This window comes from Ammospiza nelsoni, chromosome 9 (genome assembly GCF_027579445.1).
Source record: "Ammospiza nelsoni isolate bAmmNel1 chromosome 9, bAmmNel1.pri, whole genome shotgun sequence".
Lineage (NCBI taxonomy): Eukaryota > Metazoa > Chordata > Aves > Passeriformes > Passerellidae > Ammospiza > Ammospiza nelsoni.
The window spans coordinates 18,978,289-18,993,586 of NC_080641.1; the positions used below are offsets into that span (position 1 = coordinate 18,978,289).

General features: G+C 40.2%; 1 long non-coding RNA gene across 1 annotated transcript; it reads right to left on the minus strand.

The window, feature by feature from the left end:
• Positions 1-8,088: 8,088 nt before the first annotated feature.
• LOC132077233 (uncharacterized) lies at positions 8,089-11,960 on the minus strand. Its single transcript, XR_009419023.1, has 3 exons — positions 11,823-11,960; positions 8,897-8,943; positions 8,089-8,232 (listed from the first exon to the last, which is right to left on the minus strand). It is a non-coding gene; the product is annotated as an uncharacterized LOC132077233 (long non-coding RNA).
• Positions 11,961-15,298: the final 3,338 nt, after the last annotated feature.

The window sequence follows — 15,298 nt, forward strand, 5'->3', positions numbered from 1 at the left end:
TAAGACACAGCAAACTTGAACTCCTGAAACAGAGGCTTAAATCCTCAAATACTAATAATGCTTTCATATAACAACTTTGTTAGTGCCCTCAGCTTCAAGCCAAAGTCACTATAAAGTAAACTACTCAAACAAGTCTGCAGAAGAAAAAGGGTTTTAAAAATCTACGAAGAATTCCTTACCCCTCTGGTGGTGTAGTTTTCCTAGTGCTTTCTGCATCTCCTGTCATGTGATGAAAACAGGAACCTGGATAAAAGGCAACATGGCCAGTTGAATCAGTTGAGCTGGAACAAGGACTCTCATCGCCATGGGATATCCCTGGTGTGTTCTGTTCACTTCAGGGATGAAATCCATGCAGAATTTCATAATCTTTAGTTCTGATGACACCATACAGCATTGCATGTCTCCATCTCTGTCTTGTCCAGTTCACCCAATGTTGTTGTTATCTTATTGTATTTCATATTTCTGGAGTCCCATCTTAAAGTCCATACCTTCTTGCTGGTCCTATTATGCAGCTCCTCTCTGCAGCACAGTTCCTCATGGCTTCCATAGGGGCTCCTTCTGGGCTCTCGACCCAACCCCCTTTTATCCCAGAGGTCTTCATGAGCTACAGCTGCTACCCAACCAAGGATCCCACAGCTGTAGCTCATCCAGAGCAACAGGACCCACCTATCTAATACATAGGACTCTCACTACATATATATATTCACAAGGACTCCTTTATAACAATACATATATTCAGGACTCTCACTACATATATATATTCACAAGGACTCCTTTATAACAATACATATATTCAGGCCCCTACATTTCCCCCCTTTTCTTTTAACAATTTCTCAATTACACAGTTACAATATCCATATCTGTCCCAGCTCTCAGGCTGCCACAGCTCTCAGCTGTCCTATCTTCCACTGTCCCAGCTCTCCGGCTGCCACAGCTCTCGGCTGTCCTATTTTCCACAGCTCAGCTCTCAGGCTGCCACAGCTCTCAGCTGTCCTATCTTCCACAGCTCTTCAGGCTGCTACAGCTCTCAGGCTGTCCTATTTTCCACAGCTCTTCAGGCTGCTACACCTATCTTCCACAGCTCTTCAGGCTGCTACACCTATCTTCCACAGCTCTTCAGGCTGCTACAGCTCTCAGGCTGTCCTATTTTCCACAGCTCTTCAGGCTGCATACCTCCATCACGTCGGGGTCACCAATTATTGTTGTTATCTTATTGTATTTCATATTTCTGGAGTCCCATCTTAAAGTCCATACCTTCTTGCTGGTCCTATTATGCAGCTCCTTTCTGCAGCACAGTTCCTCATGGTTTCCACAGGGGCTCCTACATTATTGTTGTTGTTATCTTATTGTATTTCATATTTCCCCCCTTTTCTTTTAACAATTTTTCAATTACACAGTTACAATATCCATATCTGTCCCAGCTCCCAGGCTGCCACAGCTCTCGGCTGTCCGGGGGATTCCATACCTAATACATATATTCAGGCCCCTACATTTCCCCCCTTTTCTTTTAACAATTTCTCCATTACACAGTTACAATATCCATATCTGTCCCAGCTCTCCGGCTGCCACAGCTCTCGGCTGTCCGGGGGATTCCATACCTAATACATATATTCAGGCCCCTACAACCCAACTTGATGACCCAACTTGACAGCTGATGCCAACTGTCTGGCATGAAAAATGTCATTCTCTCAAAGAAAACTGCTTCAAGGACTGGAAAAATGTCTAGTCAATGCTTTCTCCTCCCCATTATGTATAGGACTGAACCTCTCCACACAAAATGAGAGGTGTTTCCAGCACCTCTGCTGATTTTACAACCACATGAGGCAAAGTTCCTCCAAAGTATCGGATCCTTTTATCTTTGGCCTGCAAAACAGCACAGAGGATGGACTGAGATAAAATAATCAGGTGAATTATTTTGTTGAGCCTCAGCTTTAAATTCCAGAATTTGTAATTATGTCTGAGGAGTCACTGGCATTGCAGTGCCCAGCATGCAAACAGATGTCAACCATTTACACTGAGGCTTTTGGATTATTTCTGGGTAGCCCAGTCACAAATAAAGAACTACCTTTGTTATCCTTTGGCATGAGAATGTATATGAATCCCTTAACAAAGCAGTTCCCACTTATCACTTAACATGGTTACACTAAAACCCATATCAGATTAAGGACATGACTACATGACTATACTTTAAATAAGCTAGCACTAGATATCTACGTCTGTAGTTTTTCCACAAAGGAACATCCAGGGAAGTTAAGATAAACCAACTAAACCCATGATGATAATGCATGTAAGTCAAAATGCATTAAATCCCTCTGTGGATATTCTCACTGAGAGGTAAAGTAGTCTGACTTTACTGTAAAGAGGATTAAGCTACCATGAACTACAGCCATTTTCCTTTTGAATTAGATCATCCACAGAGGAGCTTAAAGCACTGTAGGCTTGGTGCACTTGCTTCACATATATCCTTAATTTATCTGAATTTTCCTATGAATGGAACAAGCCTTAGTTAACCAAAAGGCTCCTTTACTGAATTTCTGCTGACTTTAAACCACATTAATGGCTTACTTGGTTTACAAATGTCCTATATAAAACAGCTAAAGTTGTTTTACAAACAGCAAAAACAGAGGCACCCTTTTATAATGCAGAGGAAAATGCCAACAGCAGGTGTGGAACCTGAGACACCTGACAGGATCACCAACTGCAGTGCTCATCCTAAGCTGTTGCTAATCTTGAAAAGCAAAGAAGCAAAACTTGATTTCAGTATTACAGTCCATCTGGAAATGTCTTATTAAAGATGAAAAGACAGACAAGGCATTCTCACAGGACAAATTTGGGATGGAAGGCATTTTTGTCCTCCTGAGCTGGGCTGGCACAGCACTGGAGTACCCACCTCACTCACCTGAGGTGCCCTGATTCCAGCTGGGAGAGAGTTAATTTTCTTCCAAGTACGTACAGTGCAGTGTTCTGGATTTAGTATGAGAACACTGCTGGTGGCACACGGATGTTTTAGTTGTTGCTACAGTGCTTACTGTAAATGAAGGCTTTCTCAGTTTCCCATGCTCTGCCAGCAAACAGGTGCACAAGAGAATGGGAGGGAGCACAGCTGACCCCAGCTGGCCAGAGGGACATCCCCACCATGGAATGTCATGCTCAGTAAATAAACTGAGGGGAGTTAGCCAAGAGCTGCTGATCACTGCCTGGGGATGGGCTGGGCATCAGTCACACGGTGGTGAACTGAACAGTTCTATTGTGCATCACTCGTGTTTCTTTAGACCCCTCTCTTTTTCCTATTATTACTATTTTTTAAATTTATTTAAATTATTAAGCTTTTCTTAACCCATGAGGTTTACCTTTTTCCAGATTTCCCTCCCCATCCCAGTAGGTACTAAGTGGTACTTAAGTGCTGTCTGCAGTTAAATCATGAAAAAAAGATACATTTCTAGAGGTTAAATCAGAAACACACTGAAATTTATCCATCCCACACTCACAGATGAAATGCTAACTAATGAGCAAGGAAGAGCAAACACTTCCACAGTCTGATACTGACTCTGATGTTAGTTTATCTGAATGATAAATTTTACACTTGACTAAAATGAAATTGATGCAATTCACATTTCTGAGTATTGGCAGGTAATTGAGATGTGGCAAATAAAAAATTCAAAGAAAATAAAGCAAAAACACATTAAACAAAGATTCCCCTTGATTGCTAAAAGATTGTTCCCTAGCACATTTGGAGCCAAACTGAGAGCTCTAACTAAAATACATAGAAAAAGGCAACTAATTCTCCAAATACTTTCTTTATTCAGTTTTCTCCACAGCATATACCTGTAACATAGCAATAGATAGGTTAGCACAAAATCTATCACCTTTGGATCTGAGATATTAACATTGATAGAGGGAAAGTTTAAAAGAAATCTAACACAGAGAGATGTTGAGCTTAATTTTTTTTTAGTCTTTGTTAATTCTTGACTTTCCCCAGAAAGAATGAGAAGGAATCTGCCTACTGAAAGAGGCAGCAGCTGCCAGAGGCACTGCTGGCCTCACACCTGCAATCCATATGCCAGCTACAGCAACACCTCTGCACACCTGCTGCAGAAGCAGCAGCTCTGCTGCCAGTGATCCTGCAGAAGAGCTTTAGGAAATTCTTTTGCTTTGACTCCAGGCAGGTTACATTTGTCTCTGCTGTGCATCTCCAAATAACTAGCATCAAGACTAGGATTATGTACACTAAGCTGTTATACCTCTTAGATGAAAACTTGGAATAGTTTCTCTATTCTGTGGTGATCTACATCAGATTAAAAAAAGAGATCTGAGAAGACAGTCTGGCAATAAAAAAAAAAAAAAAGTGAAAGACTACCTGTTTTTCATGAAATAGAGAATATTTCCATCTCACATGTGCTAGTAAAATCTTTTAAATTTGTTAAATCATCCCCTATAAGAAGACATGACTTTTCTTACAGATCTGTTTCTTCAATGCACAAGCCAGCCAGAAAGAGGACCCCTAAAACTCTCATAAATTTAAGACCCTTCATACTATCTTCTAACACAGATTTTTAATTGCTTTTTATGCCAAAAGTGCGAGAATTACAGCATGCACTACATTAAATCATCATTATTCACAACGAAAAGTTTTATTTAATCTCTAGCTAAAAAATTCTTTGTGTAAGGAGTTTGGAGAGCACACTTTCATCCTTACACTCCCAGCTTTGTTACTCTGTGCTTCTACCTGAGGTGGCTTAACCCTCCTTGCATGCCCATGGAGCCCCTGTGTGCCACCCTGCAGCCCATGACCCTGAGGGACAGTGCCAGAGCTCTGCCCAGGAGAGCATGGCTCCCTTGCCAGGCTGTCCCTGCTGCTGGGAACACTGCAAGCCACCAGGGTTCCCATCCCCTTGATCTGCCACTGTCACTGCTTGCTGGGATGTGCTATCAACAGGGACAAGCTAAAATGTTCACCCTCAAGTGGCAAATTGTACACATGCCAGGTACTTCTGTCTGGCACAGCTTGAATCTTCTGCCTCACAGGAAAACACTACTTGGGGGCAAATGTGGCTGCAAGGGACCAGTCATTCAATGCATATTTCTCCTGCAAAACTTTCTTCAGCATCTGCACTGCTCTATGATTATCTGAATGCTATTCAATCTACCTCTAACTTGAGTTACATAAGTATATTTGCATCTATATTGTAAGCATTATACTAAATGAGATGGGACTGCCTATGTAATCATGCCATGACTTTCCCTTAGGGAAACCTGGTAAAATTATGTTCCATTACATTTGTAAAATACTACCCATTAAAAGCAGGAATAAAACTTTTATGTTCATGTGAAACAAAGCACAAAAGATTCTCCACCCTTTAACTTGTATCAATTTCGATATGAAAGAAGCATTTTCCAGGCAAGAAGGGAATCTGAATTTGACTTCACTATTACGTGCTTTTGGCTTTGATTGTTTGACAGTTAAACCGCTTTCCAAAATTCTGTCCTTTTTTCTTATTTTAGCATTATGAAACAAAAGAGAGGAAAACCAGTTCATCTGCCTTGAAGAGAACAGACAACTTTGGAACAAATTTTCTTGGAGACTTATTTGTTATTGTGTATGCCACAGAAGAGAACAACTGTTTCTACTGTACTATTCAGGATCTTTTACTCTTGCTGCTGGTCAATTCATTGTTTTAATTCGTTGATGCTCTGGCAAACTTTCAAGTAGGTCATGGGAGAATTTTAAAAATGAAGCATCCATTTAGAAGTCACACAGTGGTGATATATATACAGAGCTTCAATTTAAACCATTATTGCATACCATCCTTTTCCTTTTGTAATAATCTATTAAATGCTTTCAAGTATGGAGAAGGAATAGCAACCTGTAGATCTGAATGGAGCCCAGATGACCTATAAAATACATCCTGCCTCACTGCCTGACTAGCTCCAGCTCTCATCTCTAATGGTTACTATTGTTATTCTACCATTCAGACAACCACACACATCAATTATACATTCTTCTGGGTCACAAATCCATTTTCTCAGGCAACATTTTTGTCTTAATGCATGACGCTTCCTTTTCAACCTGTGACCAAAGTTGAAGGTCTCAATATTAAAAAGATATTTCTTTTTCTTAAACTATGTTGATAATCGCAAGAACAGCTTCATGGAAATCAGAAGGTGCAGCTTTTTGAACTGTTTGGAAGAGTGTGTTTAGACCATATAGTGTCCCTTTATTACAGCAAATGTATTAGGCAGTACTTTGTGCTTTAGGTGAACATTTTTGCTTTTGTTCTATTGGTGCCTGGCAGCACAGCTATAATTAAATGTCCCCTACCTTCTCTATTTTATGACACTTACAATTCAGTCATCTTAATTGGACTTTTCCCAAGCATATAAATAGCTGGCTCAAGAAGCAAAACTTTTCTCAGTGAAGCAAGCTGAAACCTTTCACAGTGCATTATCTCAGTGACTTCTTTGGAGTCTTTGGCTTACATTTGCCTTTTTTAAAGTGATTATGATGACAAAAGCTTCAGATAACTATCTGAAGAAAGTCTAAGACAGGACTCCAAATTAATTTTTTTTTTTGCATATACTATTCTCACAAACAAACCACTCATTATTTCCAAAGGGGCAAAGCAATTTCAATTTCATGGTTGACAAAATAAATAGGGGAGGGTAACACACCACTTCCAAGGGTTTCTTGCACATCAGGTATATTCTTAAACTCAAAGTGAGAAATTCAGGGTAAGAGTCCTGAAGCCTCCTCAGCAAGATGTGAAGGCCAGGCCTCAGCTTTGTCCAGGCACAGGAGCCAGCAGCACCCCAGCAGCAGCAGGGCCTCACCTGCAGTCCCAGGGGCTGGAGGAACACGCCCAACCCACCACCACTCACTGCAGCACAGAGCACCTGCCTCAAGGACGCTGCTTCTAGCTATGGGATGCTGACACCAGAGACACCATCAGTTCAACCCAACAGGTTCAAGACCAAGTCAGTGGAACAACCCCTGTAGCAAAACTGTTGTATTTTCATCATTTCCAAGCTCTAGTCTGAGCAGTACAGAGCCTGCTTTGCTGACTACAAGATTAGGCTCCTCTCCTGTAGGCACACTGGCACCACAACAAAATCATACTATGTTTAAGTCATGCAAGCTGACCTACTGAGAATGGGTATTTGAGATAGGCAGTTGGTCTTGTAGCTGAGTAACTCCACAGCCAAGGAAAGGATCCATTCAGTGGCAGACACAAGCACCTGACAAACCAGAACAAATATGCAGATAACTACAGAGAAACAAAAAGTGCTTCATTTCCATATAGAGGTACACCCATAAGCATTCATGTTCATATAAACACACATTTGAGTACACACACACCAGCAGGCAAAACCCTAAACAGAAGCCTGCTAACTGGCCTTTTGCTTACTGCTGCCTCCATCCATCAGCTGCTTTCTCAGGATAGTACTGCAGTCAGAGCCTTGTGCATAACCATACCAGGCTGATCCTGAAGCATTCTAATCATATGCTCAATCCCTGCTGCCATCCTCATTGGGCAGGTCCAGCTTAATCGCCCGATAAAAAGCAGCTCTTCCCTTTGGAGACCTACGGCCAGGGGTGTGGCATCATCAGGCAAATCCTTTAAAAAGTATTTTCATGATCTCTTCATTCTTTCTGGGGCCTAAGTCAGGGTAGGGGAATCATTTCCAAAGCTGTCTTAAAAAACCTTGTCCTTTTCAAGCCTAAACAGAGGCACGGGATGAGTTATCTTAACTCACTTGTCTTCTTGTCCTGGTTTCTCGTTCCCCTGGATCAGCCAAAGAAGTCACATCTCTCTGAGGATATCAATGTAGAGAGTTTGCAAGGGGTTTTACTCCATGTTCAAACATGTACTGTTTTCAGTGCTCAGCATTCAGGATCTGCATTTTCTGCAAAATTCAAGAAAGGGTCTTCAGGTGCTAGGGAACATGAAAGGATGGCAATGGAGCTGATCTCAGGCACTTTATAACCATACCAGGAGGACCATATTAATTCCTAGTCTCTGGCCCCTGTCACCACTCTGCGCTTTAACTCATCCCACATCAAGATCGTTTTTAAAGAAAACCCTTGGTTTACCCTGGTGAGGAGAGAGGCAGCCTTACAGGGGAGCTGAGGTTGAAGGGATGGCCAAAACTATGCATTCCTGCATTTCACATGGTCACAGGCTTTGGGTCTTTAAAGCAGCCGGTGGGAACCATTTAGCTGAATCCTGTTCAGATCTAGGAAAAGTAACATATAAATGTTATTTTAACATATAGGTTTTTGGTTGGCTGGTTTGTTTGTTTGCGAAGGCAAGGGGGAGTGCTAGGTTTAACTTTATTATAACTAAGTCTATATAAATGTAAATACTGTTTTCATAGATATAATTTCATAAAGCAAAACTACCCACAATCTTTAGCAGTGAAATTCAAGTGGCAACTGTGACAAGTAAAGAAAAATGAATGCAGTTAACTTCAGCCATTCCTGCTCATCTGAAAGCTTGTGTCAGTTGCTAAATAAGCTTTTCATTTCCCCTATTCAGTCTGCTGATCTTTGTTGATTTACAGCATGAATGAGCATGGCACATTGCAACTTGTAGAGTATATTTTTCCTAAATAATAAAACATTTATTGCAGACCCATCAAGCCTGCTAGTAGCTTTGAGTTATTATTGCAATGAAGTACCATGTTAACACCTCATTTACATTGTTGCAGAAGACTCTGGGTTAACACTATTTGTAATTTAATCCCATTCATGAGAGAGGACTCCCTAAAACATATCTAGAGCTGATAAATTACAATTTGATGGTATTTTTCTAATCAACTGTTTTTCAAGATGAAGCTGCCTTCATCAAGTCCATCCCACCCCTCACTTTCCCTGCTGAGCAATGGCAGCTGAGCAAACCATTTCCACATGGTGTTCTCGGCAAGCTCCAGCCTCAGGCTCTTCCTCTGTCAAAACAAGAAGAAAGTATATTTAGTGGAGAGCTACAAAGATCTTATTGCTTTGGGAAGAAAAGAATTTGTTGGGCAGAGAGTGAGGTCTGTATTCTGGTGGCTCTTTGAAGGTCTGACTACAGCTTCACCATCAGCCTGGGGTGGGTGCCAGCCTCCAGCTGAGGAGGCTCAGGAGCACAGGCTGCCAGTGTGTGCTGGGCAGCAGCCCCCGAGGGCAGGGCAGTGCCCAACACTGCCACTCAGCCCAGCTGCACGGGCCAGAGAGAACAGAGGCACCACATGAAGATGCTTCTGCCAGAGCACTCACACATTTTGGATGATGTAATAACAATAACTATGATAATGATGGCAATAATAATAACAATAATAAATTATTAACAAATAAAAGAATCCCCCAGGAAGTACATAATTCCCCACGTACCAATCAGAAATTATCTTTTTAGTCAGAGATTAGAATCAGTGTAACACTTCTTTCCAACAGAATCCCCTTGGCATGGATGATGCACTGCAAAACCCATCTTTACATGAGTCCTGCAGCAAATGCCCGAGGCCACAGTGAGGCCAGAGTCAACACAGCAGAGGGAAGGACATGATGTCCAGCACACAGGGACATGCTGTGACAGCCTCTGGAGATGGTGGCAGGGTGTTAGAGAGGGCACAAGGCACACAGTGAGCAGCAGGGCTGTCTCTGCAGTTCCCTGCTGCTCTGCCATGCTCAGCTGTGAACCAGTGCTGCTGACAGAGCTGCAGCACAGTGTGCTCAGAGCAGGCTGAGCCACCCCAAATCTGATGGGTATGGACTCCTGGGAATATGCTGTATGATATCCTGTGTCACAGGATACCCAGGCTATGACCACTTCTGCATTGTTACAATCTTGTTTTGACAAATACCTGCAGCCAAGCAAGTTACTGCTCCTGGTGCCTCGTGGGCTTGGGATTTATTTATAAGACCCCAAAAATAATTTTCAACAGTATTGTTTCTACTTCCTAATACTTTGTGCTACTTATGAGAAATACATTCTTTCCTGAATATAACTTAATTTTGCATCCAATAAATCCAAATTCTTCTTGCACAATCTTCCATTTCTATCTAATAAGTTGGGAGAGACAACATCACTAACTTCTTTAACTCTCTTGGGTACAGTCAGAGTACCCAAAATTTCACCAAATTTTGACCAAGTCCTGTCTAAGAAATACTTTTTACTACGTCAGCAGGTACCCAGTCCGTTCCTGAGATCATTCATTAATAATTTGATTCCCTCAGTCTTTTTTTTAAAGACATTAGCATGCTAAGAACTTCGCTTGAAAAATTTTCTGTCATTTTCTAAGTCCCTGAAACTGCTTATAGTAGAGGGTAGAATATTATTTCTCATCTATTAGTTTCATTTGCAAAAACATTGGGTTTAGTTGGGTTTTTCTTTCCCTAGTACTCCAGGTTGAATATTGACTTGATTAACTTGAAAGAGCCTCCTACTTCAGTTCCATTTCAGTCTCCCTCCAGGGGCTGACTCTAAACCAGAAAATGCACTATTTCCCCCAAAACTGAACAAGCCAGAGACTCTGTCCTACCACCAGATTCCTGATTTAATCCAGCACCAGGAGCCAGATGTCCCAGGCACAGGTGACACTTCCAACAAATGTGTACCTGCTCTCCTAACAGGCATCAGTGAGAGCAAGGCCAGCAGAAAGCAGAAACCATGTGGCAAAAACTGTTAAATCTGTTAAATTTCCCATTAGATAGAGAAATATTCCTACATGCAAAATCACATTGCTCTTACTCAGCTAAAGTTGCATGGGTAAAAAATACAACCATAAAACCCACATGCTACCACCTAATGGTATTAAGTAATGGTAATCTGACATAATTTCAATGTCCCTTTCACATCAATATGCTTATTCTGCTTTATTTCAAATAAATTACCTAGTTTAAAAAAATATTTGAACCATAAGGCACAAATAAGTGAGCATTATTGTTTGCTGGTTGACTAGATAAGGAGTTAAACATCTAGAGGTGAAGTGGAGGACAATTAATGTACTACCCTGCTTAATTATCGCACAAGGCCCACTTCTCAGGGAATTTGAGCTATTATGATCTACTCCTACAAATAAATGAGAATTTTAGCTCTCAGAGGGTAATGCAATAGTTTTGGAAATAATCTTTTTATGAGATTGTGGCTTTATCAGTTATGTTTCAGAGTCAGTATAAACACTTTGTATCAGAGGAGAACAATTTCAGACTGGCTTGTAATTTTAATTTCTGCACCCATATTCTTTTATTTCACTTTTCCTATGCTCTTGTTCTAGAAACAAAAGAAAAAATTAATTTGCATCCTTACATCTTTTCACAAAACACTATCATAACAGAAATATTAAAATAAAAATAGAGATCATTATTCAAGCAATACAAATTATGTATAAATTGGTTTCCAAAACAACTGAACACCCAGAAAAAGCAGTCCTGATGATGCTCAGTGGTATCCATACACTGGAGGGTAACTCAATCACAGCATCAAAGACAAAGAAAGAGGAAAGGATATTTCTTTCAGAATTTCACCTGATGCTGTAAGACATTTGTATTTATTCCATTATATATAAAAATATTCTTTATGGAACATTTAGTCTCAAATTCTTTGAAACTTTATCATCAGAACTGCCGAGTTACTATAAAGCTGCCCAGTTTCAGAGTTTCATATTCACCTTTCCAGCAGACAGAACAAACCTAAACATACACAAATTTGAAAGCAGCTTGACCACAAAAGAAAGCTTTAGGAGACCCAAATAGTGGACCATATGTGATATCAAATGGGCAAGCCATTAGCATCAGCTGTGAACATATTGTACCAACTGGGAATGAAAATAAAACATTCAACTACCAACTGTTATAATCTGTAAATAGTAAAACCAATCCCTCTGGGTTCCAAAAATATATGAATAGGGTGACTCATTGGGTCCCCATTGTCCTGTTCATAGGTAATGCAGCAGATTTGCTCCTAGGGAAAAAACCAAAAAAAGAAAAACACAGAAACTGTGGTTAGTGAGATCTGATATTGGCAACAATATTTGTATATTAAAAGACTCTTGGGCTTCTTGAAACTATATCTAAATATTTCACATTAGGGATAAAAAAATATTCTTTTGAAGCAACTTTTCTCTGTACAATGTAAAACATTAAAAAATATCCCCATTGCAAATTATGTTGAGAAACTGGCAGAATACTAGAAAATTTATAGAGGGCACCAAACTACTGAGAATTCATTGTACAGCTGGCAAGTGCACTCTTACCTACTAGTTGCTTCACATTTAATAATGCATGTTATGAACAGATGGATAGAATGTCAATAAGGCTCTCTGTATCATCAGTGGTAATGAAATAGTGGACTTTGAATGCTTAATAGCACAGAAAACAAAAAGCCTAGAGGAAATTTGTCAATGTCGTGCATGCAATACTTCAGCAGTGCTTTAACACTGTTAGTGTGAGGCCATATGTTTCTTCTAACAGGATCTACTGGAGCTGGGTGCCAAAAAAAAGTTTGACACATTTTTTTTAACTCCTACAACATGTTAAGAGCAAATACCCTGTGAATCAGGCAGAGTAGTCAGCAGAAGTGCAATATCATTACTCTTTTTTACTCTTTTCTCAATGAAAAGAAGTTATGGGAAACTTACCAGTAAACATTGTTCTTTATACCTGTTTCAGAAATACATTTGAGAGTAATCTCTTGCAATTAAATATAGAAATATAGGCACTAACATGTGTTAGGCAGTATATCTTGTTGTTAAGAGCTGAAGAAGACGTGAATTTAGAAAATACTGCAAGTAAAGAAGAAAATATACATAGCAGCACCTAGACATCAGACACATAAAAAGGAATAAAATAGAAAATTGTTTTTGGAAAATAATCTTAGTCAAAATTCAGCTAAAATAAAAATTTTCAGTAAAAATTCCTTGGAATAGTCAGAATGAGGAGATAGCAGCAATTGGCCATTCTGAGATGCAGACCTGGGAATATGTGGGAATGAGCCCACCAGGCACAGGCTATCTCTGTAAAATGGGTGGACAAACAGCAGCCTGGCAGGTAGCACCTACAAAGGCTGCAAGGGCACCTGGAGTGGTGTTTCCAACCTGCACACTTTCTGGGAAGCTGTCCTCAGTATTTCAGGAAGTGTCAGACAGCTGTGGCAGGTAAGCCTCTGTGAAACACTGAGATCTCAAGTTCCATGGTACAGCTGGAATCCCAAGCATGAGAAGCCAGCAGAAATCAATGCAAGTTTAACTATTGATTCTGGGAGAACAATTAGACAAGCACTGAGTCTCTAACAGTCTGAAAACTCCTCAGGAAAGGCTCAAGTACTCTGAGCAGAAAACCAATACTTTTCTGCCTTGTGACTCACTCCTAAGTGACCAAACTCTCCATCTATGCCCTGCTTCCTGACATTGTCTCCTCAAAACCTTCCTGGGCTGCTCCAGTGGTACACAGTCATGATGCTCTGAGGTTCACACCATGCACGTCAGCCAGGACACCCCAAAGTGTCCCTATTGATTTCAAAGCTACCACACAAGGCCACTGTGGGATGGGATCTCTACCACCACTGAACTCAGCTGTATAAACATTCCTTGTGTTCAAAAGTAATTAGAGAAGTTTGACAGACAAACACCATTCCTTAGAAAACAAGCTAAGAATGACAGCCAAAAGATGTGTAAAGCCATTTCAATTTCTTCCCCTTTCCTGCAAACCAGAACACTCATAACTGATAATAACAAAAAAAAATTGCATTAAAAAGAAAGTGATTTTTTTCCAGCTGCCTGCAGTTTTTTTGGTCTGTATAGCACTAGTACCCACCAGCATGCAGCAGGAGACTGCAGGTACTTCCTTGCAGAGAGAAGGACGTGCAGAGAAGCAGAGCCTGTCTCTCAGTGGTTTTGGAATGCACTGGTTTGCCTGTGCTCTCAGCTGGATCCCTTCCTGCAACCCTGGACTATGCAAACACAGGACTGGCCCACATGAGTAAGCCCCCTGACAACTTGTTCTCTGTATTTCCCTGCAATAACATATTTCAATTTCTCCTGAAAAAGGAGCTAAAATTCAACCCAGGAATTCTAAATCAGACCTCGAATTAAGGAGAGCATCACCCTCCGTTCTCTTGCCTTCTGTTTCCTGGGAGGTATTCTGAGTTCTGACCTCAACAGTTTCACCTAACAAGAATGAAGTGAATTTTGTGCAAGCTGCAGAAGTACAAAGACAAAGCATTATGCAGGTTTTCTGTGAAGCATAGCAGAAAGAGGTGAGAAATTTAGAACCAAGTAGCAGTTGGGGATCCTCACTCACAACTGCAAGAAGAGCTGTGCATTGACAATTAGAAAAGCAAAGAGACTTATCTCAAATCACTGATGAAAATGGACTGCTTATCAGATTTCTCATAGTTGGAATCTCTTGTGTTCTTTGGACCCTGAGAAAGAGAACATTAAGAAAATGTTGTGGTGAGCATCTGACTTGTATGGTTTGAAGGTAAATGTAGTTCTCAGTTTAGAAGGTCTTAGGTAGGTTTCTCAAAACCAAAAAGATATTGATAAACTGAAGAAATTTTCTTAAGGGAAAAAAATCTATAAATATTTAAATATGTGTAAAAGCTATCGAGGAAAAAGGACATAACTAGAAATAATAGAAAGAAAAAGCTTAAGCTCAGCAGAGTATCGGGATAGTCTTCCTGACAGCAAGATGTATCAGCCTGTGAAATAGTCTCCCAAGGACAGATATATGGAAGTTTTCACTTGGGATTTTAAAAACTAAAGTTGACATAACATTAAAAAAATGTTCTCAATGAAATAATTCTACACTGGCAAAAAAGCAGACAGGATGATCTATTATGTCTTTTCTAAGTTTTGTCAGGCTTTGATGCTTTAGGAACATATCTTGAACAGCCAAAGGTTATCAGAAAGGAGCTTCTTGAATTAATATGATGAACAACATGATTACAAAGGTGATCACTGTGGAAGCCTATTATAAAGCATCTCTCTAAATACTAAAAAGGAGATGCTTTTCAGACATTGGAAGTATTACTCCAGACCTGACAAATATAATCTCAATCCACTTGCCTTCAAATATATGCTAAGTTTTAAGTATGTCCTTATTTCCCATTAATTTAAAGAAACACAAACCCATGTCTGAATTGAACTTAAAAGAAACAGGCTTCTCAAGAGTCTTTGGAAAATTTCATACTCTCTACACAGACCTGGGAAATGCTATGAGTAAGCAGATTTAAGCAAACAATACTATTTGGTAGACATGTATGTTAACACATTTCAAGTCTCCACTGACCTGTTCTGCATGTCCATGTGAAACTGTTCTGTC